The 26960-nt window shown below is 46.9% G+C and overlaps 1 protein-coding gene across 1 annotated transcript in view; it reads left to right on the top strand.

Annotated features, from left to right (window-relative positions):
• Nucleotides 1–6544: 6544 nt before the first annotated feature.
• The window catches only part of LOC119181635 (putative ferric-chelate reductase 1 homolog), an 87448-nt gene continuing 67032 nt past the window's right edge, over nt 6545–26960 (top strand). Inside the window, exon 1 of the mRNA XM_075875764.1 lies at nt 6545–7318. The gene's annotated coding sequence lies outside the window, so the exon portion shown is untranslated. The remainder of the gene's footprint in view (nt 7319–26960) is intronic.

Genomic DNA, 26960 nt, shown 5'->3' with positions numbered 1-26960 from the left:
ACGAGTGTGTTTCTTCAGGTGGTCGGGATACTCGAAACATATGGTCTGTGTTCTGCATACATTACCTTTCAGTGGGGGCTATAGGGAAAGTGGACGGCAGCGTCTCCTGGCTGGGGTACCTGCTCCTCCCCTTTTTCCGCTTGCCGCGCTCGATCCGACCCTGACTTCTAGGAGGTTTTAACCTAACAATAAATACAAGCTCCTCTCACGGGCATCACTGTACCGTCAAGAAACACTTTACGTAGATGGTCTTATCAAACGACATCTGCTCATGTCGAGACATCAAGCATTTTCGGCCTGATTCAAATTGTTGATGACCCCATAGGGACGTTTACTGAACTTAAACAATACCTCTAAAGCCCTAATGAAGCTATTCTGCACTAATGCAGGTCTTTGAGGATGTGTTAAGTGTGTGTTTAGAATAAATTTTGAATGATTTAGAGCACTATAAACACTCTGCGATAGGAGAGTCATAAGCTGTCCCGATACGATAGTTACTGAACACTGTACATGGCCATTCAAAAAGTGAGCCCCGTAACTGTCTGCATCGGGGTGCGACACCTCAACAGTAGCTCACAAGGCATGGGGGTGAGGAGGGATTAAGAGGATAGGATTAAAGGTACATATACAGAGAAAGATTCGCTAGGACAGCGAGTGAAGACATATGAGGAATAGGAGATATGGAAAATGTGGAAACACGGTCACGGTCACAGGAGTCCGAGGACGGGGCACCACGTGCGAGAGCTCTTGTCGGCGTCAGGAGATGGCGTATAGGGCAAGTCCAGTAGGTCAGAGCTACGCTGTCGTCGGAAATCGGCGTCAGGAGATGGCGTAGGGCCAGCCCAGTCGGCCAGAGCTACGCTTACATCGGAGATCGCGAGGGCACAACCGGTCGGCGCGGAATCCAGCGAGCGAGTCTGCAACAGTTGCTACATGGGACGACGACGGTCATTCGCCAGTATCCAGAGAACAGTGAAACATGACAATGCAAAATAACAAGCAATTTCGATAAAAGATTACACTGCCATGTTGGAAACAACTGATCGGAGATAAGCTGACGACCAAAAAAACAGAAATAATTGAAAAAGGGCGTAAGCAAATACAAAGCTTACCGGCGCAGCTTTGATGGACGCATTTCTGTAAGTGCTCCAGTACCGAAGTTTTTCTGCGTACAATGGCATAACCATAATCTGCTGGTGTTTTTTGATTTCTGCACTACACAAGGGACGGCTTTTTGCTCTCCCATAGTAGAGTACTTTGTGCTCTAAATCGCTACCCACTTTTTCTCAACACACGAGACGGCTTCCTGATCTCCCATAGCTGAGTACATCGTACTCTAAATCGTTAACAACTCTTTCTAAACACACCATCACACGCTATTTGACGTAATACGGCATTCACGAGCTTTTAGCGGGACGGCTATAGTTGAGTACGAAGTACTCGAAATCGTTAAACTTTTGTTTTTCTAAACACATGCAAAAGGGACGGCTTCATGCTCTCCCATAGAAGAGTACCGAGTACTCAAGATTGTTAGCAACTTTCCCTAAACACACGCGTCATGCCCAGCGTAGTATGATGAAATGGTGCTGGGTCAACGGTGATCATGGAGTCCAGGCAGGCTACAGTGCTCTCAGTAGTGCAACATCGTACCCTGAATTTTTGTCGAAGTGGCCTCACGAAATGTCAAGCTCAAGGGACGGCCTAATGCTCTCCCATGGTAGAGTACTAAGTACTTTAAATTTTCAACCCCTCCTCATAGTGCCCCTCGCTTGATAAAGCAATCGTGTGCCGTGTCCAACACCGTTTTGAGCTAATACGTTTGCACAGAGGCATCCCAATCCGCAGTTAACGAAACCGCGGTTTCGTGTAACCGCGGTTAGCATATGTTACACATAAGCGAAACCGCTGAGGAAGGCAACCGACCTCGCGGCAACGTCTGCTTGGCAGTTAACCGAGAAAATAGCGGCGTCCATGGATAATGCGTGCGTGCCGGTGAGTTGTACGCAAGGTGGCGTCAGCTGCCTTTTAACCGAGAATTGTTTTGCGCTGTATAGCATCGGTGAAACGTGGTTGGTGCTAACCGTGGTTTAACACGGTTAGCCTGGCTGGTGGCAACCTCGGTTAACCCGTCTGTGTAACAAGGGCACAAGAAAACCTTGGCAAAGTTGTCTATTCAGGTACGCGTACGCACAAAAGACGCAGAACCGAGGGGAGCGAAAAAATTCCGCCATATCCACGAAGTGAATGATGATGAGTGGGCGAAGCTCCGGAGGTAAACCTGGTAAACCATAAATCCTCTGTACATTTTGCCCACTCGATTTTATTACATTGCTCCCCCTAGCGTACGTCGCCGCACTAAATCGAACGATTGCCTTCAACCAATGACACACGCCATATGTGACATCATTCCTATTTTATAAGATCTCGCGTCTTTTATCAACTACAAGTACCGCTTTCTAGTTTATAACATCTTGCATCTTTTCATCATCAGCTACAAGTACCACCATCTAGTAAACACTACAAGAACTAAACGAGAGGTGGCTACATACAGGAGACGGCACCGCCATCTAGTGAACACTGCAAGAACTAAACTAGAGGTGGCTGCATACAGGGGACGGTACCGCCATCTAGTGAACACTGCAAGAACTAAACTGGAGGTGGCTACATACAGGCACAGGGGACGCACAGCCCACGCCCTAAGGAGCTTCGCCCCTAAAAACCACTCGGCACCTTAAAGAGGTTCCTAACTCTTTTCACGACATCATTATTTCACATGTTTTTCTAGCTGGTTGCGTTCACTGAAGTCTTAAGAGATAAGTGCGGCAAGAACAGCAGTGATAGGTGCCCTCAGTGCAGAGTTAGTCAGTGAAGAGATATAAAATTACAACGAAATAGATGCTTACTCTCAACTCAATTTTAGCGGGCTCTTCTGACCTCGTTCCCCGCGTGTTGCTATGCGCGCGCGCCTTCACGTGGCGTGGTCAAAGTGCGTATATAGATGCTACCTGGTGGGATCGCTCACTAGCGTGCACACTTATCTCAGGATTCGGGCACTTTGCACCCTTGTGCTTCCACCGCAAGTTTGGTTCAAAGATACAGCGGTTAAAAAAGCGCAAAGGTTGCTTTGCTCACTGCCGCTTCCGCGTTTACGAAAGGAGAGCGCTGCTCATACACAAAGAAGTTCGAATTGTGACAGTTATTCGCACTGGTCTTGTGCATACTTGGGCGTTCGTTTCGTGCGTCTCTCTCCTTCTGTTTGAGCCGGGTGTTTTAAGGGTCAAGCTGTGAAAGTTGGTTGTCTGCGCACGCCCAGTGTATGCTCATTTCATGTGTTCTCTGCTTGAAAGCGTGCGGCAAGTTTAGAGCTGCTTGCCCTTCTTCCCGTGGCATTGCCATTTTTTTTTTTGCTGTGGCATTAATAACCTTCACCCTTGGGACGAGAACTGTTTCACTTTCATGTTATACTTATTCCTAAAAAAGAGGGATCAGCCACGTTGTTGCCCCGCCACGGTGGTCTAGTGGCTATAGGGTACTTGGCTGCTGACCCGCAGGTCGCGGGTTCAAATCCCGGCTGTGGCGGCTGCATTTCCGATGGAGGCGGAAATGTTGTAGGCTCGTGTACTCAGATTTGGGTGCACGTTAAAGAACCCCAGGTGGTCAAAATTTCCGGAGCCCTCCACTACGGCGTCTCTCATAATCATATGGTGGTTTTGGGACGTTAAACCCCACAAATCAATCATCAATCAATCAGCCACGTTGTTTTATTAGTAGCGTTGATAACGGTTTCTACGTGTATACATAATCATTTTTCATCATTGGCAGGGATTTTCACGGGTCGGTAGGTGACGCATGACAGGATTCTCACGTGTCGAGTTTCGCACGTCAAACTCCGACGGTGCTGCGAGCAACGGTTTGACAATGATTCTCTGGTACAGACACCATGTACCATTGACGTTGCTGAGTGGTCAGGTGATGGTCAGCTATCGAGACTTCAATTACCAGCACCCGTTTATCGTTTATCGGCATTCGTGAGTGAGTGACTTAAACGCCTTTATTTGATCCACAATACAGGCGAGTAATCTCAAAGTCACCTGCCCTTCCCCACCTCCCCCCCCCCCCAAAAAAAAACGTCGGCAGCTCGTTGTTCTCTGTAACAGTTAACAGTGTTTCTGTCTGTAACATACACTTCTAATATCATTCTACTAGTGACTTTCAAGCAGCCAGAGTGTCGAACTGGTGGTCGGCGAGTTATACACAGCGGTCTACGCAATTCGCAGGACCCCTAGGAAGCTCGCCTCGTTACTTAGCACATTAAATGGGCGTTGCCTCGCTCCCAGAGGAACCGAGATGGATTCCTTTTAGCGTTTCGGGGAGGCACTGCGTGAAATGCGAACGTGTAACGTAGTGAAGGGCAGCAAGACGCGGTCAAGCGATTCGGAGAAGCGCTAAGACACGGGCGAGAAATCGCGAAAACCAACTCGCCCAATCGCCCATTTTCACAACGGGGCTTACGCCCGCGTGCATGCGCGTTTATAGCGTCTCTTAATACCGATTCTATATTCCTTGATTTTGCGAAAGCCTTTGATAAAGTACCCCACAAACGCTTAATAATAAAACTGTCTTCGTTGAACTTGCGCCCGTATGAACTTAACTGGATAAAAGAATTCCTCACTAGCCGCATGCAATCAGTGTTTACAAATGATAGCTTGTCTGTCCATCTTCCGGTAACATCGAGTGTACTGCAGGGCTCTGTCTTTGGTCCTCTTTTATTTCTAATTTACATTAATGACCTTCCGATGCACGTATTTTCAAATTGCCGCATGTTTGCTGACGGCTGTCAATTATCGTACTGTCCTTGACAATTCTGACCAAATGTTACTACAAGAAGACCTCAACCATATCCTACAGTGGTTTGATGACTGGCTTATCACCTTGAACCGTACTAAATGCAAATTAATCTCATTTACTCGCCGTCTAAACCCTCTTCGCTTTTCCTATAACCTAGCTGACGTCCCTGTCGAATCAGTAACCACTTACAAATACCTTGGAGTCACTTTGTCCTACAATTTGTCTTGGAACACTCACGTTAATAAAATCGTATCAACATCTAACAGAACCCTGGGCTTCTCAAAACGCCACTTACGAAGCGCTCCGTGTGATGTAAAACTACTTGCTTATACATCATTAGTTAGATCTAAGTTAGAATATGCATCTCCCATTTGGAACCCGCCTGAAGTTGGTCTTACAATTTCCCTTGAATCCATTCAAAATCGTTCAGCTAGATTTATTTATGCTTCATACTCGTACGACATCAGTGTTTCATGCCTCAGAGCCACGTGTAACATATCCCCTTTATCGTGTCGCCGACGCATCGCAACCCTCTCATTATTTCACGAGTTTTTTTCACTCTCCACTCAACCGCCCTCCTTACATTATCCCTGCAGCTCACAGATCTCGTCGCACCGGCCATGCGCTACAATTTATTCGCCTGCGTGCCCATACTAAAACATTTTCTGCTTCTTTTTTTCCCAGAGCAGCAAAAGACTGGAATGGCCTTTCCCACGATATCGCCACAATCAACTCTCTATCAAGCTTCATGCATAATATTTCAAATGTAACTTCACATTTACCATAGTGACAGAAATATCGATTGTACGTTACCCACCCCTTATGTAACACCCTCTCGGGGGCCTTTAAGGAAATAAAAATGAAATCAAATCAAATGAAAATTTAGTATCGTTGCTTATTCTAGGCGATACGAAATACTACTACTACTACTACTACTACTACTACTAATAATAATAATAATATTATTATTATTATTATTATTATTATTATTATTATTATTATTATTATTATTATTATTATTATTATTATTATTATTATTATTATTATTATTATTATTATTATTATTATTATTATTATTATTATTGCGATATCGGGTCCATGGTGCATGGTTTGATTGCGCGCCGTCCATGGTTATCTCCAGTATCCGTCGGCAGAATAATTACCCATCAGCAGCAGCTTACGATGCCGACCTCCAGACGACGCCACAGCCGTTACATATCCCGAATCTCGACCTCGGATATTCACGAGAGATTGCGTTGAAGTGCGGACGAATATTTCCTTCTCTCACTTTTATTTACTTTTTTTCTTTGGTCAATAGCCAACACGATCAAGAATATCCTTCCAGGCTACATGCATTCTCGATGTCTATGACGCAGCACTTCCGGAAAAGCGCGCGTCACTTGAACATCCGCAGGCGCGTAGCGGCAGACCGGTGACGAAAACGAGTGTGGAAAGAGGGCTCCAACGGGATACAAGCAGCAGAAGGACAGAACAGCAGGAAGACTGAGAAGGACGATCGGGCTTGCCCAACAAGAGCGAGGGTGTGGGAAGTAAGAAAAAGCCGCCTTCCCACGAGGCGGCGCTCACTGCCATCCCCGTAGCTGAGACGAGACCGCACCGTCTGGGCTTCTTTCTCAACGCCGCAGGTAGCGCGCCACGCCGAGCTCCGCCGTCACCCCCGCTCCGCACGCTTCCCCCGTAGAAAGGAGGAAAGCAGAAACAGAGAGCGTTAAGTTAGCGTGAAGAAAAGAGGGCGAGATTGAAATCCTCCTCGCCTCGCTCCCGGCGCGCGCGAAACGCGGGCGGCTCAGCGGCGCGCCTTCGTTCGTGCTTTCAAAGCTGCCTACCTGCTCGGCAGCATTCCGACGCGGGACGAGACGCGTTTCGGCTCAGGCTTCTCTACTCGCCCCGTGGAGGGCCGTCTGTGAAAACCGCCCGTCGACTACCAGTAGTGCTGTAGCAGTGTGCGAAACGGCGGCCGCCTTGCGTCATTCCGGTCCCGTTCTCTTCTTGTTTTGTGTCTACGAGACCTGTCAAGTTTTTTCCACGCGACCGACCAGCCGCTTCTGTAACTAAGCTGCGTTGACCGAGCTACAACATCGAAGAAACGAAAGTGTGGATGTCACGGGTGCCGAGTGTGGTTCTGAGTGATTCTCGGGGAATGGATGTGCTTTTCGTTTCGAATCAACGGGATGCGACGCAGCGGTGGCAGGCAACGACGTCCAGCGAGCACTAGCGGTGGTCGAGCGACATCTCGACACCTTGGGTGTTTGACGTAATTTAGTTCTGCCGACGAAGAGCTCGAGTGTGAGCAATCGAAGCTTGCCATCCGGAAGTGTTTGTTCAACGGTCGGTGTCGGAAGCAGCAGCCAGTAAGCCCGCGCAGGCTGCTTCGAACCGGGAAGTTTTCCTTTTTGGAACTGCTTGTCGACTGCGGCCGCCCGCATACTGTATCCAGTTCGTGCAACAGGTGAGTCCGCCCCTTTTGCACGTTAAAGAACCCCAGGTGGTCAAAATTTCCGGAGCCCTCCACTACGGCGTCTCTCATAATCATATCGTGGTTTTGGGACGTTAAACCCCACATATCAATCAATGAGTCCGCCCCTTTCATCACCTTTTTTTTTTCTTTCTTTTTCACAAGCGGTCGTGTTTTTTTTTTCTTCCGAGTGGGCAGCGGGCTTCGTGTAAGGAAGGAAGACTGCTCAGTTCCGCTGCGCTTTCCAAACTGTTCCCGGTGTTGTGGTGTTTCAGCATTGTCGTATCGAAACACCGAGCCGTTTACGCTGCTACAGCGTAACGCTACGGTTTAACCATTCCGTGGTAAATGCGCCACGATCTGAAAGCGTTTCAGCAGACCTTATCACCTTATACCTTATACGGACGGCACGGTTTGTCCATACTTGCCGAACTGCAAGTCAGGACTGGTCAAGCATTATAGTTTCAGATTACGGCACACAAAAAAACTCAGAAACCGAAAGCTCCAACGTGCTCGGCTTTCTCAGTAATCCAAGCTGGGCGTTACTGACACGCAAACTTATGATAAACTGAAACGCAAAGAGATAGCAGTCACATCTTCCAGGGATCGACGCAAGCGTGCCGGCTTGCAAGCTATAGTTCGGTAAAATTCGCACCGCAATGCTTAACTGAACTATAGTTGAGGTAAGACGCGTGCGCGAGAATCGATACCACAAGGGGATTGCAGCGTTTGCTAAGGGGACTGTATACGAAACGCCCTTATTTTGACGCAGTACGATGCAATCGTTCCAAGTTATCATTGCACGGAACGATCCATGTTGCCTCGAAGAGAAAGAAGCCTGTCTTGTCGAGTGTCTTGCACGCTGCTGTAATGTTTGCGGCGGGCCGTGACTAAACGTAAAGCCTCTTCGACGTTCGTGCTGTCACGGCCACGCATGCTCTAAGGTTTGTGTGCGTGCATGCAGACCGCATACGCGGCTTCTCTCGAAGGAGCCTGCTCCGACTACAACTTGCAGAGTATGTGGCGGAATTCGTTGACACGAACCGTTCTTCTACACGGCTTGCACGTGACGTCATTTCCGGCTGGAAAAGTGAGCAACCGCCATGTTTGTCAACATTGAGTCGGGCTGCGCGTGCAGCTTACCGCCGGTTGATGAGCTTCTCGCCGTCATTCGTGCGATATGGCAAAACGAAACGTGCCAGCACTTTGCCCGTCGCACTTCGAAGAGCTTGTGGGACCGACTTGTGTGTTACCGAGCGAAAATCGAAATGAGCGCTGGTATATCGACCCTTACTACAAGTGTGGCATAGTTGGTATGGCATGACGATAGTTATAGCGCGAGAACAAAACAACGACACGGAGACAAGAAGGACACGAGCGCTAACTTCCAACTGAGTTTATTGCGCAGAGCGGGAAAATATATAGGGGAGACAGTAACCATGTGACAAAAACCATATGGCACAAAGAGCAAAACATAAGTAATGGAAAAACAAAAGCACCGACAGTGGCAAAGAAAAGTCTATAAGGAAACAAAGCAGAAAAGCAAAGGTAATATAACTACTTTCGCACACCAAAACCTTCGAGGAAAGCTTGGTGCGAATGCAGGAGGTTTTGGTGCGCGCAAGTAGTTATATAGCCTTTACTTTTCTGCTTCATTTCCTTATAGACTTTGCCACTTTCGGTGCTTTTGTTTTGCTCCTACCCGTGTTGTCGAAAATTAGCGGCGGAATGGTCACATTCCGCAACTAATGAGGCAGTTGAACTATTGGCGTTCAAAATCATTGCCCATTAACGCACGTGCACGTATGCTCCACGGCGTGCATACGCGCGCACAGAGCGCTAAGACAGGTGGTGTTGGCTGAGACTGCATCCGCAAAACGCTAAAAAGCGAGCCGCTCTATTCTTTTGGTGCAAAGCGACACCCATTTAGATGCTTTGGGGAACGAGGTGCCCTCGCTAGGGAAACCGCGCCGGCACTGGCACTACTTTTTCACCGGCGCGCTTCGGCAACGAGCGGCCAGTGCTCTGGCGCTCCGAATTATTTCGGGAGCACCTGTACAGTAAGAAACGACAAGCGACCAAGATAAAAGATCGGATTGCCACATCAAAAGGGGCCGATTGTCGACAATATCATTGTTTATATAGCGTCAATTTTTGCATAACAGTGCGCACAAACAAACGTGTGACCGGTGATTGTTTCAGGGCCGCATTTCTCTGTACTTGGAGACTCCAAAACACGCCGCGTGGGGCGCCTCCTTTGAATTCCATGTCGGGTCTCACTAAGGACATTATGTGCAGTGTTTTGAAATTCTAACCCCCCCCCCCCCCCCAAGGACATTATGTGCAGTGTTTTGGAGGCCACGGGACGGCTTTAAGCTCTCCCATAGTAGAGTACACTGTGCTCTAAATCGTTACCGCTTTTCAAATCCCCCCCCCCCCCCTCCCAAGTATGAGGCCCACGGGACGGCTTTGTGCTCTCCCATAGTAGGGTACTAAGTACTCTAAATCGTTTCCCACTGTTTTTAAACCCCCCCCCCCCCCCCCTTAGTATAAGGCCCACGGGACGGCTTTGTGCTCTCCCATAGTAGGGTACTAAGTAATCTGAATCATTACCCTCTTTTTCTAAACACAATTGAGAAGTTTCTGATCATCATGCAGCTTGTACCCAAGGCCAGAATACGGGCGGGAGCCCGGTTAATAAAAAATGATGCCCCTTTACCTCGCCTACCCAATAACTTTCCCGCTTCGTCAGTTGGTCATGCTTGAAACTTGACAATTGTTTTTTATTTAGCTGCAAAGAATACGAGCCATATTTATTTTGATCCTTCTCTCGAGTGTTTAAAACTGTACCCGTGCTCGGAACGGCAAGCCATGTCTGCGCGTGTGAGTCATACCCAAATGATACTGGAGAGGTGGCGGACATTCGATATCACGCCCGTACTGCGCGATTGAGATGTGCGTGTTATGCTACACTCGCACACAGTTAGAGGGAAGTGGCAATAGGAAAGCAGAAGGGGTGAGTTTGGTCATTATATCACCTGGGTGTTTTCTTCTTGCGAAGCACGTGGACACATTGTCATCGTAAAAATGAGCAATATTAGGAGACGAAGAAAAAAAAAAACGTGGGCAGCACTAAGATTTGTCTGTTTCGTTGGATCGTACTGAAAGAAGACTAAACGGTGCGAGAAGTTGAGAAGAAAGACTGCATGCGCCCTCTTAGAAGTGCCGTTCAAGCACCGCGTGTGTTTTTGCCAGTCGTGTCAACCTAAAGCGTTGTTTACCCTTATTTAAAGAGAGGACATCTCTCGAAAATCAGGGAACGCCTTTGTGTGTTTCGAACAAGTGTTAAACACTTTAGGGCACTGTGTAGTCTACTATGGAAAAGCAAAAAGCCGTCCCGCCGAAAGTAAAATGTGACTACGAGAACATGGTACTGCGCCACGTCGTATCATCTTCTTTGTGAACAATAACTCACTGTATCACCTCCAGCCTCACTGGTTCGGTAGCACACGCTTTGGTTGTCTGTGTGCGAGCACTGGTGATGTGGACAGGTGCCCCCCCCCCCCCTTTTTTTAACCCTATATATATATGCATCGCATACCCTTGCGTCAGCTTCATACCGGTTATTTTCATTCAGCGTATTAAACGATATTTCTAACAGGAACCATTCTATATGCGCCGTTGCATTGCGTGTTGGACCGTAGCTGCTAAAATCCTCCTCAGGCTGCTATATGCCTCCATGCAATGGATTTTCTCCTTCACTCTACACGATGCATGGTCTTGGGCGAGTAAAAGGTTTTTACCACAGACTGCAGAACTGTCAACTGACTTCCAGATTATGCACGTTATGCAATGAACAACGTTTTGGAAGCCTGTATATTAATTATTGAAATAGATAATTTGTTTTTATCAGGGAAATCCAGCAGGAGGGTTAAACGTTTTCGAAAAACCAACGATGTCGGCCTTTTTTTTTTCTTGGCCCTTGGAGAGGGGGGGGGGGGGCTCTAATGCCGAAGAACCCGGTTCATTGGAACCCTTCATGAATAATCCACCTCTGCACGGAACTTTGCGGATGCAGCCACGGTGCTCTGTAATTTAAGCGCGCCATTTTCTGCACGATGCATCGTTTTTTCCTTTCATTGTTCGCTCCATGGTCGTTCGTCGCCGCTGAATAACCCGGTGGTGTCTGTTAATTGCGTTTCCGACTAGGCCATTGAGCCTTAACCTTGGCGACAGGCTGGCTGCGTGTATCAATTTATGCGTGCGCGTCGCGGCAGCAAGCGTGTCCGGCTGGCGGCTCCTCGTTCATGCATTGATAAACGACTCGTCTTGTTTTCTTTCCTTCACTATTGAAACCTTGAAAGTAAAGGAGAGAGCGACTCTGTACATAAAACAATTGGCCCCGTATCTGCATGTAATCTGCAAACGTCGTCGAAAGACGACAGTATTGCGTATAAAGAGAGTGAACAAAACATTTATTTGATGCGCTGCGCAAGAAAATCGGTGAATGGTATTCCGGAAGCGCTGCGTTAGAGTGCCTCGAGCGTGCAGCGGAGGCGAACGAGCGCATCAAGTCACGTCACACGTGATACATGAGCGCCATCTGGCAGTTTTTTTTTACAAACAAAGCACGTGGCCCTGAGACGGGCGTGCGCGCCTGTCTCAGAGGTGATAAGGTGTAGAACGCAAGGCGACGGGTAGGTGCCGCCACCGTGTCGTCTTAGCAAAGCGTTGGAAGCACTCGCTTCTTCATGCAAGCATGCATGAAGGGCTTCATGCATGGTCAGGGCAGCGCGATAAGCGCTACGGTCCTTAGAATTACTTATTTATGCCTTTTATAGTAAAAGGCAAACATGCAGAATATATACGTGTTGTTATGGTGCCTCAGATATGCGCAATAATTGATCTTTAATTGACAATCACACATGTGTGAATGCTGAATCTTGAGCAATATTGGTGGGCGCTGCAGATCGGGTCTGCCGTTCGGGCTATCATCTGGTGCTGTATAGAGTACCCGGCTCGTGGTAACGGTGGAAAAAGAGACAAATGTACAGACAGACAGACCAAAGTTTTTGCGTCGAAGGTCCCCAAGAAAGAAAGGAATGAGTGCATTCGTAGCCTGGAGCGCAAATATTTGTCTTAAGTTAGTGGTCCGGGAAAGAAAACAACGTTGGTATCACATTGTTTCAAAGATGAGTTTTTGGAACTGAGGGGTCAGAAGATCACTCTGCAAAAATGGTCACCGCGAATTCTGCTTCCTGGAGACGGCGTCAAATTGCACCTCTTCAAGTTACGAACTTTTCGTATGGTTGTAGCCTCGAGCGTGGGAAACTGTGTATAAAAAAAACCCAACACCTTCAACGCGCCTCTGTAAAAACATTGGTGGTCAAATATCATCATCTCCTCGTACTTATGCGTAAAATGTATTTGCGACGACATTTCCGGTCGATTCGCAAAGTTGACAGTGCTCTACAGGCCAACATTTTATTATAAATGAGAGAAAAGCCTTCGCACCCGCAGCAGGTGACTATTCATGGCGGTGGTTTTCGGGACAACAACAGCTTCTTCCGGTGGCTTCAATCGTGCGTGCTCGATTTGCCATCCAGCTCCCCTTGTAGAGATCAGTGATGTTGCTCATACACAAAAGACATAGTGCTCTTTGGCCATTTATGACAATTGCGCCCCAAATTCTCACTAATCATCGTCAACCGGCCATCGCTTATTAGATCGGCAGCAGCTTTTTGATAAGTCTGTGTAACGCTGTCCATTCGTACGAACGCGCTGCAGCTGTTGGCACGGTGCCAAGTAGGTCTCGATGTTGCGGCGCGTTGACGTCACGCTTCCTAGCAGTGGGCGCTGACGTCACCTTTGCATTGCCTGCCCAAGGAAGTTTAAAAAAATTGCTGAAGTGGAAGCTTCCGCAATGCTTTGCCAGCTGTAGTGGAGCCAGCTTTTGCCCTCCAAAAATCGCAGAAACGTGCTATTTTCTCATGGTGCCCACGTAGCCATCAAGTGGCTTTGATTTGTTAGATTAAAGCTATGTTATTATAAATTAAAAGATAGTTGTTTCCGGAAACGTAATCTGCAGAGACTAGTATCGGTGACTTAATCTCGGATAAAATATACCTTGAATTCGAGGCTGTTTTTCGCCACACTTTCTCTCGACATTTCCTCTCTCCTTCATTCGCCCCACTTTCCGGTGCGCTCGCGCCTGACTCTAGACCGTTCGCTGGCTGGGCGCCTCTCAAGAACACCCGGAAGTATGTTCTTGAGACACTGCTGTGAAACGCCAACGCCGAGCCGAGAACGCTGTCCACTCGCTCCTCACTCTCGACCGTTCGCTGGCTGGGCGTCTCAAGACGATGGCAGAAGTCAATGAAGGCGATTGTCTGACGGCAAGGTACCCTCTCTCAGCACAAGAAATGCATTCGCATTTCCTTATGATTCTTTTCGGAAAGTGGGGGGGTACGTTCTTTTTTCTTAAGTATTACGCGGCCAGCTAAAATTCTTGGTTGTTGCGAATGCTTCTTACTAGCCGCCGACTAGTATAAAGAGTTTGTGCTTGTATGTGTTTTATATTGCTACTTCGCAATTCGATTGACATTAGGGTATGGCTAAACCTTTTTTTCCTCACGCGTATTTTCACTAGGTCATGGCGTCGACGAAGGCAACAGTCGGCGCGTCAAAGAAGCAACTCTTCGTTTGGCCCAACATGTTGCCTGTAGACGAAATTTCGGCGATACACACTGGCACTGGTAGCGGCGGACCGAGTGTCGGTCGTCTATCAACTGGCAATCGGTTCTGTGCGTCGGCATTTTCTATACAAGTGCCTGCGAATGTTCCAGCGTTATCGCTGGCAGCCACGAATGTGCCAAATAATCTGTAAGGTTTGTGTTGTGCGCGTAATCGCATCGCAAGGTTCCAAGGTTATCTTGGCGGATCTCAGTCCGTCGACGCAGTTTGCGCAAGCCAGCGCTCACTCATGTAATAGGTCGATAAAAAAATTGAAAAAGGAGGGTGGCTACATAACGAATAGACGACGCTAGGCGTTAAGTTCCGTAATGTCTGAAGCTTCTGACATAGTAAGGAAGGTTTCTGCTTGTAAATGTTTTAAATTGTTGCGTCGCCATTCTGATTGACATTTATGTCTGGCTATAAACTTTTTTTCTCACATATGTTACCCAAGCGGTGCCCCATATGATGTAAATTGAGGGGCATGAATCGACATAAATAGTCCACGAAAAGGCTACAAAGCTTGGTCCTCAGGACCATTATGTCAACGTTGTAGATGCCATAGTTTCCTTATAATACTTAGAGGAAATTGTGGCGCTAGTGTCTATGGGCGCTGCAACTCCAGGCGCTTCAGCGAGCATGGGAAGGATGGGTAGTACACGGATTTGCTAGTTTTCGTACCTTCGGCTCCAGTTGGCTTCGCTTGGCTTGGAGCTGCTTTGTGACAAAATGATAATCGGTAAATGTTCAGCCGTTACACTTCGCTATCTTCATCTTTTAGGCTAACCGTTTCACATCGGGTCACTAAGTTCAAAACTGTTTGTTCCTTCATTCAAAACAATACCAAAACACAACAAAAAAGCGCAGCCACAAAGGCGATTTGAAAGCCACAAGTACGAAGACTAGGCAAATCCTGGTACTACGCATCAGTCCCCTTGTCGCTGAACGATTGCAGTGCCAGAGTCCCCTCTAGGTAGTTTTAAGAAACTCTACGGAAGTCGCCAACTTCATGACGGATGCGGTCGACGACAACACTGTGCCCTGAGGAGCTTCTTCCCTAAAGAAAAAAAAAAGGGTGGGGACCCTAATCCTTTACCCTATTAGATGTCTAGCAGGGGCACAGACACCTAGGAGTTGGTGTGCTCTGCTGTGTTCGTTCGGGTGACTGTTTCGTCACTGATCTCAGGGGCTGCGCAAAAGGAAACGTGCGGTAGAAATCCGCTGTGGCAGTTGTCGCAACGATCCCCAAGCTGTTCACCAGAAAACAGTCTGATAATTCAGCGAATTCGTATAAATTAGTTTCATCAATTTTTTCTTATACACACGTATTTAATACACTCATGCTCCGATGTGATATGCACCCAAAGTAAGTCTGAAGTTAGATCAGAACTATTAATTTCGTATCAGTTTTATTTTTATGATATTTTTTATATCAAAAATAGGAAGTGTGTGCTTCAGCCGAAAAGCTGGGAAGAGAGCGTTTAGTGTCATTGTGTTTTTTTTTCTCTTTTGCGCGGCTGAACAACAACAAAAAAGTACACACATACAACCGACAAGCCCACGTTTGTTGAATGAAGCCCATGCCACCGTCTTCTTTTTTTCTTTTTTATCTTATTGTCGAACCGAATATTTGCAAAAATAATGGCCACTCCTGTTTGCATTCTGCTTGTTCAATAAACGAGGGTCGTATTATACCAATAATGAGCGCGTAAGGTCATCGGCGCTTTTTTTTACTAAATAAAGGGAGCTGTCAGGCTTGCCTAGCTGTTCCGTGCAGCTTGCGAAAATGCCTATATACCATGTCGTTTGATAAGTGTAGGGGGCGGTTGCTCGATTGCGCATTACAATCTACAGCAGTAACATAATGTACACTCGTGATACAGTTTCGCGCTGTCAGCGCATCACAAATGCGCACAAATGGATCCCTTTGTAACTTGCACCGACACCGCTATCACAGCCTAGTGTTGGCAAAGAAAGGTCCGTGCAACATTGAAGCACGCTATTGTGCCTACGCAAACGCAAGAAAGCAAAGCCACGTCACTGATTAAACCGGATTTCGCGCTTGTCGACGACCGCACGCTGTTATCTCCGCTTGCGCGTTCAGAATCGCACAAAACGAAGTGAAATCAGTTGATCGCGCGGGATATATTCCTACGAGACAAGAAAAAAAACGAGTGGGCGACTGCATTGTGAAGCAGGCTTGGCGACCATTCACAGCCGATATCTCTCATGTACAGCCCAATCGAGAGTGTGTGCACCCATGACGTCACGTGAATCACCATCCTGGCTTTCTGAAAAGCGAAAAATAAATAAATAAATAAAACAAAGAGAACGCTATGAAAGAGTGACGACATCGTCTTTATGCATCTTCAGAGGCTGCGTAGAGAGGCCCTTTAACCTACAGATGCTCGTTATATAGCAGTCACGAACGTACGAACTAGTATGTACATACATACAAAGAAACATTGATCGCGCACTTCTGCAAAAATGGTGTTTTTTTCAGTCTTTGACGTCGGGATGTCGAGTTAACAAAGTCATAAAACGATAAGCGCATTTTTAAAGCCGTTTTCGCTCACACTTTGGAAGTGTTCGCTTAGATGCAGCGAAACAGCCAATCGAAAAAGTTGGATCGTCCTTAAAACGATGTATAAAAAAGAAAAAAAGAGAAAGGAAGCTAAACATGATCAAGACACGCGGTCACCAGTTATCAGTTAGACTAGATGTGAAAACTGCGAAAGCAACGACGAAGCAATCGTGTAGTGTCCATTTCTTGTCCTGTAATTCGCGCTGCTTTAAATAATCTACAAAACATAAGCACAATACGCGCACACGTATACAAGACAAGCCTACGTAGCAATGATATAATATCGATCACGCTCTCGGTAAACTGACGCGCCATGCCTTTCCCGGTAGGTGTCTTACTTCAGTGCTGTTAGGAGTAATAGAGAGAGAAAGAAAGAAGGCCGGGAGATTAACCTGATATTGACATCTGGTTTGCTACCCAGCACTGGGGTTGGGCAAAAAAGGGCAAGAAGAAGGCGTACAGAAAGACAGAAAAAATTACTGACACCTTATTATGATATGTTTTTGTGATATATGAAATTATACGTTATGAGATGTATTTATATGGGTTTAACGTCCCACAACCACCATATGATTATGAGAGACGTCGTAGTGGAGAGCTGCGGAAATGTCGACCACCTGGGGTTTTTCAACGTGCAACCAAAATCTTAGCCCATGGGCCTACAGCATTTTCTCCTCTATCGAAAATGCAGCCGCCGCAGCCGGGATTTGATCCCATGACCTGCGGGTCAGCAGCCGAGTGCCTTAGCCACTGACCACCGCGGCGGGGCAAAGGGAGAGAGAGAAAAAAAAACTCACGTGTACTCAGGATCAAACAAAAACGCACACAGGAAGGGCGTTCTGGCTACGCAACCGTTCAGAAAGGCCGATATTGTAAACTTCTTTACTCTGACAGAAGCTGATTATCTAATTTGCTGGGATTCAGAAATTTTCACCACCAGTGGGGTTCCTTAATGTGCACCGACATCTAAGCGTACGGGCCTCTAACACTACGGCTCCTTCGAAATGCGCTAGCCTGGATTCGATTCCGCAAGTTCGATTCAGCAGTCGAGGACCATAATCCGTCGCGGCGGGTCAAGGGAAATCGAAGGCACGCTTGTTGTTGTACCGAAAAAGCTTCGCTTATCTCGCGTGCCACTGTTTTGCTCCCTTTCGCAATAGAACAGCCGGCCCAGTCACTCAGGCGCAATGGTGCATTGTTTCTCAACGGCCACGTGCACAGACATCGTAACGGAGAAGTATCCCCCCCCATGTAATGCCTCTCTCTCGAAGCCTTTAGGGTATTTAAATAAAATAAAAAAAGTAAGGGTCTGCTAGTCAACGTTGAAAAATTTTCGTCTGATCTGTATTCATCAGAATTGAGCGTTGCCTGGCAATAATATATATATATATATATATATATATATATATATATATATATATATATATATATATATATATAGACTCGGGGCGGACGAACTAGACTCAGAGCGAACCATACAGCACCAACAAGCCCAGTCAAGCACTTTGTGCAACTATCGTACCAGTCTCGTTGTCCAAGGTGTATTTGTTTTACATGCGGGACAACGAGACTGGTACGATAGTTTCACAAAGTGCTTGACTGGGCTTGTTCGGGCTGTATGGTTTGCTCTGAGTCTAGTTCGTCCGCCCCGAGTCTAGCCTAGAATTCCTTGTTCGAGTCACCGTCCGTGTGTGTCGTGTACACTAAAACCCCTCAACTTATCATTATTGTCCGTAAGCTCCGCGGATTCTCTCACAGTTGTGGTACCTGTAAACGCATCTATGAAACGGGCAGCGCAAAAAAAAAACAAAAAAACGAGGACACAAGTATATCACACGTACTCACAGCGCCACATACCGCACAGGCTTCATACGCCTTCTTGTGTCCTCGTTTATTGCCCTGCGCGTTTCAATATACATAACCAATTCCAGCTTACCTAAACACCAATTCATCTACCGTTAACTGGTTTGCTCCTAAAGTTTAACGTCCCAACTCGACTCGGGCTGTGCGAGAGGCGCCGTCTTAGTGGTCTGCGGGTGTCATCCACGTAGGGTTTTTTATCGTGCGCTGAAAATCTCTGATTATCTTGCTCTCGAGAATTTCGCCTTCGTATACAATCGTCTCGTCCCTGCCAAATGGATGAGGAGCCCCGCGTGATATTCCGCCGTCTACACGTGCAGACTCATCCGCGATTTTCGTTTTATTCCGTCTGCACCGCGGTGTCGCAAAGGCGGATCTGCGCTCCGATTACTGACGCCTAGATAGCCGGCGATGCGCATCGGATCAATCTTGACGCTCCTGCATCGATCCGTATAAGAGATTGTAAATAACGTCTTTCAATAAGAAATATTCGTGGTGTGTTTTTTTGCGTGCCCGCTGCTGTAGTTTGAGAAGGGAAATCTTAAGGGCATGGTTTCTTTGCCGATGCGTGCATTTTGAAAACAACCAGTAGATAATGAAGCCAGGGAAAATATAAGGCATGGTAATTGTACTACTTGACTTTTATTTTATAGCAATTGGCATATAGATGTGAGGAATGTAAGGTAAACAATAAGACAGATTAGCCTCTGGCAGGGACCGATCCCGGAACCCTCGGATAATGCGCCGGATGCTTTACCAGTTGCGGCAGCAAGTTATGGTAGCAGTCGCAATTACGTTCACCTTTATGGGGTATTTCGTCATCACCATCATCATCACCAGCAGCAGAAACCTGACAATGCCCACTGCATGGCTAAGGCCTGTTTCATGTGGAGCCAATAAACTCTGTTCTGTCCTTGCTTGGCCACGCTATTACCTGCAGACCCCTGACTATCATCAGCCCACCTAACTTTGTCTCCTATTCACACGTTTGCCGTCTTTTCAAACCCAGTCAATTTCTCAGTGATTCACTTAGGGGGAGGGAAGGAAATGGGGTCTATGTGCATGCGAACCTGAAAGTGAGAGCTCGAATTGGGTTGCTTGCAAGAAAAACAAGCCTTTCGGTATACTCCTGCCTCTTGGTGAAAAAAATTCGCCAGTCAGGCGACAAATTCTACTTTTTTGTTGTTAGCATGTTAGACGAGAACGGCAGGTGCGATGTATTTTCATACAGTAGGTGTGCCCGGCAGGAAGCAGCTCATCCTGAACAAAACACTTCGAATGCCATTTGCGGTTTGGCCACACCTGTCATCAGCCACTTTCGATAATCTTGTTTTCAGTTCCTCGCTACAGCAGTACGTGTGACTATACAAAACACAAGGGTCACCTTGCTGCGCCTATAATTTTGAATATTTACTTCGTGACACCTTGCGTTCGCTGCTATATTCGAGTACTCGGGTTTGACCCCCAGCCATGGCCACCACATTTCGACGGGGGCATAAGACAACACTCATGTGCGCTTGCATACCAATGCGAGATAAAAAACCTAGGATGGTCGAAATTTTCAGAGTCCTCTACCATACAGCGTCTCCCACAATCATATCCTGGTTTTGGGATTTTGATTTGATTGATTGATATGTGAGGCTTAACGTCCCAAAATCACCATATGATCATGAGAGACGCCGTAGTGGAGGGCTCTGGAAGTTTAGACCACCAGGGGCTCTTTAACGGTCACCCAAATCTGAGCACACGGGCCTACAGAATTTCCTCTTCAATCGAAAATGCAGCCGCCGCAGCCGTGATTCGATCCCGCGGCCTGCGGGTCAGTAGCCTAGTAGCTTAGCCACTAGACCACTGCGGCGGGGCTGGGACTTTAAACCCCACATATCATTATAAAGAGTGCGTCACGGAGCATAGCCTGTCACCAATGGTGTAACCAGGAAACACCGAACCCGCGACCCCCCCCCCCCCCCCCCCGCGAAATATGGAAGGAAGTTTAAGCGGGAAGACAGGGAGGTTAGCCAGCTCTTAGACAGGCTGGCTACCCTGTGCTGAGAAAAGGCGTGAGGGGATTAAAAGATGTTAAATGAAATGTTGCGAAGAGAGAGAGAAATTACAAAAAAAAATTTCGATAGAGGAAAGGCAACATCAAAGAGAATAAGACACTAAAGTCGGTCTCTGAGGCCAGTTGTCCGCAAAAAGCACAGCACAGCTTCCTTTTTGACACAGCATACAGAGCTCAAACTTGCACTATAAACAGATTTGCCTGCCCGGCCACCACTTCAGACAAAAGAAGTGCCCCGCCCCCCTTCTTCAAAAAAAAAAATTCTGCCTACACCCCTGTCAGTCACTAGCAATCATACTAGCGTAAGCTAAGAAAATCATTAGGGAGTTCTAGAATACCGTTTGCAAGCGCTGCGGACGTTACTGGCGTAGCGGGCGCCATATGAGGTTTAGAATAGCGTTTGCCCGGCTGCGAACCGTAACGCACGATCGCAGCGACACCGTATAGCCTCGAAACCAGCGCTTGCGGGCCACATGCGGGCCGCCATTACCGCACGCAATTTCGGATTTTTTTTGCGTGCGGTCCGCGAACGCTGACTCACGTTACGACGCATGCGCAGTGGCAGCGACCGCACTGCAAGGGCTCGCGGTGTGCTATTCTAAAATTCCCTATTATCTTCCGTACCCCCGAGCATCACGTGATTGCTTGTTCCGCGTGGATTAAACGAATGGGTGAGTCAGTTGAGCGGCTGCGACGCAGGCCCTCTGCAGCTCGATCACCGCGTTGTACGACCTTCGCATCGAGACTTGCTTCAGAACACGGAGGGGTGAGTATAGCGTTATTCTCGTGTTTTCCTGCATCGGCCGCGTACAGACTTAGCCCGACGTTTGTCGCGTCCGGATGAGTTATACCTGTTCGACCCGTTCTCGCCGGAAAGCCCGGTGCATTGACACGTGCGATCGATGTGCGAGGTCGCTTGCTGCCACGATGGCGACAGTTCCCCTCTGTTCGGTGTCGTGTTTACTGTGCATTTGCGGAAGGCATTGCGCTTGGCTGCGCTAATTGATTGCGCTCGATTGATACCGTTTGCTATCGCTAAACGTGTCTTCATTCCCTGCGATGTTTTTTCACTCTCCTGCTGAGGTATTTTGTACACTATTTAAACGTTCTTTCAACAAAGAAACACTATTTCTTAAATATATAATTTTTCTGATAATTCGTGTCTTTACGATCTCTCGTGATTGCAAATTGTTGTGGTCCAAAATGACTTACCATTGGCTCAATTTAGAAATATATTATATATAAATATATATATATATATATATATATATATATATATATATATATATATATATATATATATATATATATATATATATCAACGTTGCGATCCCGTATTGCATACCATTGTGTGTCCTACCGTCTTGTATATTTAACCAAGACGGCAACCAATCGGTGACGTGTGTCCTTGTTATTTAAAGGAGCTGAGCTCGCCTCACCGCTGAGGCGCTCGACCGCTACGACTAAACCGAATACTCGTTTGCCGTCAGCAAAACAGCAATTGTCGACAACCCTGCTTCATGAGCGTTCGTTACGTCTCGGTGGACAAGGGAAAGAAGCGCGAGACCTTTGGCAGATCCACTTAGCACTTCAAGCAAAACTTGGAAGAGGAAAAAGAGCGCCGCTGGAATACGTAGTGACAGAGCGGTTGTTGTAACGCGACTCTCAACGGATGCGCGAGAGTTCGAGATTCGCCCGCGGGAGAATTACCGCGCTCCAGCACTGAGTATGCGGTTCATTTTTCAGAGTTGCACAATTTCCCGATTTCTTTGTGAAACAACAGTATATCACGGAGTTTTCGTATGCAATATTTACGAGAGGGAACTCCGGTGCTGCGATTGTTCAACCATCGTGGGAAGTATGGATGGTACCCGAATTTGCCTATAGTCTTCGTGCTTCCGGGCTTCGAAGCCACTCGTGGCCTTGTATACTGTTGTATTTTTTGTTTGCTTCGGATGAAAGAACTGACGGTTGTGAACTTCGGGAGCCGGTTTGAGCCATTGAGTTTAAAAAGGTTGAGGTGGTGAAGTGAAAGTGCTGAACATTTGCCGATTTTCCTCCGTGACAAAGTGGATGCTGGCAACACGGAGCCGCGTGAAGCCGGGAGAACGAAGTTTAGACAAATCCATGTACTATCCATCATTCTTGTCCCGGCTGCAGCGCCATGCATAGCAGCTCCCACAGACGCTAGCGCCAGAGTTCTAGTGCATCTATAGAAAACCCTATGTAGTATACAGCATACACGACGCGGTAGTCGCCTGTTTCGATCATTTCTCCCGCCGCCACAGCTGCTGCGACAAGCTAATGTGGCTTCTTCTTTTTTTTTTGGTTGCAGACACAGCGGTATACGTACATGAGCGCTCTTATACGCGGAAAAATGTATTTAATTTTATGTTTTTCAATAAACGCAATGCAGATATACGGGATGCACCTGTTCTACAGCAGCCAGAGCCGTTTGACTGTAACTTTTGAGCTCCTTCCATTTGTTTCTAACTCCACCGTGTCGACGCGACGACTGCATGGTGTGCGTCACTTCAGGTTGTACCAAAATTCTTCAATAACCCATGAATGGTCAATGGCGCTTGTCAATGGGAAAGGGGGGGGGTAGCTTAGCTGATAAGGTGACGCTCTGGTGAGCTCGATGACATGGTTGTTATTCCTTGTATTAGCGAACGCATCTCGAGGGGGTTAAAAAAAAAAAAAGTCTACCTATGCAAATGAGTTCTGCGGAGACCAGCAAAGTGTCGATCGGAAGGGTTGAAAAGTTTACCGTAGCTGTGGCATTGCACGTACGCGTCCGCTTCAGCTACGGGAGGTGCGGGGTTCGATCCCCAGTGCCGGCCGGCCACCCACCGGTAGCTGAACAGGGTAAAGCGGGCTTCGAGGGGCTGTGACGCGTCACCCCAGTGGTGAAGCTTACTCTGCCCGGAGGACTCCCAATCCGTTGCGCAGGGACCCGGTTGAAAAGGTTGTTTTTTCTTAACTCGTTGAGTTATATTTACACCCTCGTTACAGGGCTTCTGAAAAAAAAAAAGAGAGATACGCGTTTTTCTCCTATTTGTAGACTTTTCTTTCACAATTTTAAAATCACCGCGCTTGCTGCGACAAGACACTTGCTCAACGAGAAAATGCTTGAAAAGCAAAATGCGCTTGGCGATGCTACCTTTAAGCTTTTGCACCTAACACCGTGACGTTATTAATATTGATGGTGCCTACTAAGTTCCACGTTGTTTCTAATGGGTAAAAATGTAATGCTTTGACCTTTGGGGAGGCAATTTAATTAGCATATCATGTTACAGAAAATTTTGTGAAGCCGGTGATGTAAAATGCCAAAAATATGCTTTCGAAATCCGTTTTGTCTCTCGTGACGATTCCAGCGCACAATATAAAAGTTTAATTTCGACCCTCATTTTTTGCTTCATCAATATACCTATAATTGTTTATAATATAATCACATTAGAGTTCTCAAAGCGAAATATTTCAATCTAAACAGACGCGCTGTTGCACTTGAGTGCGAGTTTAGGGAAACCAAGGTGGCGAAACATACCGCGTGTCTATCTCATAATCATATTGGGGGTTTCGGCGTCTAAAATTGTGATGTATAATTACAGAAGAGTAATAATTAGTGACCGTTTCATGTTTATTTGATAATTCTATAAAGCAGCCGAGAAGGCTGTTCTAAAATTTTGATGAACCATGTATGGGTAAACGTGTGTTATCACTATAGTAAAACATGGGCTGTGTGGAGGTGGTCACTTCAGGTTGTACAACAACTTCATGACCTCTCATGGAACGAGCAGTGCCCAATTATTCATGGAATTTCATTTGCACATTGCGCCGCCGGAAGACAGCAGGATTATTTCCCACAGCTTATCTTCATTTCACGAGTCCTTGGGTACGCTCGATGCTTATAATGTCGCGGTGTTATGTCAAAGCTCTGGCTTTGAAAAAATATAGTCTTTCTACTCTTCTTATTCAAGTGAGTGCGTATTTCGTGCTGGATCTCAGGTGACGTTCATTTGAAACGTCTGGACTTTTCCCTTTCATTAAACATCTCGCGTCGGATAGCGAACTGCCTATGTTGAGCGCTGCAGAATACGGTTCAGCGAGAGATATGTATAAAGAGAAGATAAAGGCAGAGAGATTAGAAGGAAGGTAGTGTCTGCATGGTGAGCTATCCTGCAGTGGGTTTGGGTAATCGGATGTTGAAAGAGGCAGAGAAAAAAATATGACATAAAAAAAAACCGCAGCCACACACACGCGCACACACAAAAGCGTCCCATTCAGAGTCGTTCTGATTGAGATGTATACCGCAGGAAGCCTAAGAGAGCTTATAAGTCCTGCTTCTGCGACAAATACGCAAACGTTCGGAGCAACACAGATGCCGAATCATTCCTGGCGCAAGAGGATTATCTTATCAACCACTGTTGACGTGCGTGATAGGGCTCACGCAAAGAGTTTCCTAAAGTTAACGAGAGGGGACTCTGGCAATGCGATCGTTCAGCGACCATAGGAATGATGGGTAGTACTCGGACTTGTCTAGTCTTCGTGCTTGTGGGTGGCTAACGCTCTTGTGGCATCATTCATTGCAGTGTTTTGGTTTTGTTTTGAATAAGAGAACAAACCGCTCAGAATTTCGTGACCAGATTTGAATTACGAGCATAAAAGATGCAGGTGGTGAAGCGTAACTGATAAACTATCGCTAATTGTTGTTTCGTCAAGAATCAGCTTCAAGCCAAGCGAAGCAAGACAGAATGTGAAGTGCAATGACTAGGCAAATCCATGTACTCATCATTCTCATGCTCGCTGAAGCGCCACGCATCGCAGCTCCCATAGACACTAGCGCTAAAGTTCCCTCCAGCTTATTTACAAGAAACTTCTTGGGCTCACGTACCCGTGTTTCACAGTGCTCGTCTGAAAACGTGTCATGTGTGAAGTGCGTTGAAGGCTTGAAGCGCGTGCTCTGCAAACATTGCTGCAATCTGTGTGTCGAAAATGTGCGGCAGTGAATCACCTTGTGTCAATGATTAGACTTTCCGCGCGTAGTGTCGACAACGGCCCACTAGCCTCCACATTTTTGTGATGGCCGGCCTGCAACTTCCCAAATGTCACGTTTGCGATGCTGCCCCGAGAAAGATACGATTCTCTGTGGGTTGTTCAGGTTTGAAAGACGGCAACGTTTTGTTCTTTTTTTTACGTTATATCTTTCATCTCTACGGCCACCCTGAAGATCATTTATTCGCAGACTGTGATTTCTTCTACTTCCTGATTCGGAGACGACTGAATAACACCTGCAGCCGTTCTGTTGAATGTATATTGTTTGTTTGAGATGCCGGAGCAACGCGGGGCCTTACAGCCCCCCAAAAAACGAATGTATTGTCTTCAGGTACACTTCTGGGGTTTCGGACACGCCCATAGCCGTACTTCTATACTTTCGCGAGGGGGATAACGGTCATTTGCGACCGGGAGAGGGCACTCTTCTTGCACGGGCTCAATTCTGGACAGAATGAATATAGCAGTGTACGATTACTGCCAGGAGGAAACCTTCGGGTCTACGCAACGTCTAGAACACGTGCGCGTGTCCTGACGAACATAGCGAGAACTCGGGGGGGGGGGGGGGTTCGTTGCTGCATACGAAAAAAAAAACTATAAGAAACACATGCGGAAAATGAAATGCGTCACGGTCAGGTTATTCGGGCACAACTTAAATAAAGAAGACAAGAAATATAGTCGTTTACACCTTCTCTCAAGGTGTACTTACGTCATTTTTCGAAGGTGTGCCTACAGTGCCATTCTTATCTCCTGTAAACAGAGACGGCTCTGAGCATGTGTGATCCTCAGCAAATGCTGGTAAGATATTTTTTTTATATTACTGTGAATTATACCGTGGAGCCCCTACCGACATCGGCTCTAGCTTGACGTCGGACTACGGTACTAATTCTTTTGACATCACGCAACAAACTGGCGATGTGATGACGTCAGGCACCAAAACTTCCAAAACGGCCACGTGTGCATCACCAACGTAGCCATGGTGTGGAGCTACCGTGGAAACATCACGATATCTTCCGCGATCACATGACAAGAAACTCATACCGTAATGTGACGTCAGGGTTCAGCAAGAACCGAAACCACCTCTCAAATGCACATTGCAATTACTTCTTCAGGGTGAAGTCAGGCTTAGCAGTTCATTTCTTAGGCTCTTGAAGGCATGACCAGGTTTGGGGGACATCTGCACGTAGCGTCGTCCGTCGTCGGTCACAGCGGTATCTCGCCGTAACTTCAATGGAAAACAGGCGAAAAAAAAATCTAACGGAAAAAGCTAGTTATCACAAATTAGTCTCCGCTCTATACAGTAGAGACTTATTTGAACAATCTGGCAAAGTCGCAGTGCCGCATCA

This window comes from Rhipicephalus microplus, chromosome 10 (genome assembly GCF_043290135.1).
Source record: "Rhipicephalus microplus isolate Deutch F79 chromosome 10, USDA_Rmic, whole genome shotgun sequence".
Taxonomy (NCBI): Eukaryota; Metazoa; Arthropoda; class Arachnida; order Ixodida; family Ixodidae; genus Rhipicephalus; species Rhipicephalus microplus.
This window is presented reverse-complemented; position numbering and strand designations above follow the sequence as displayed.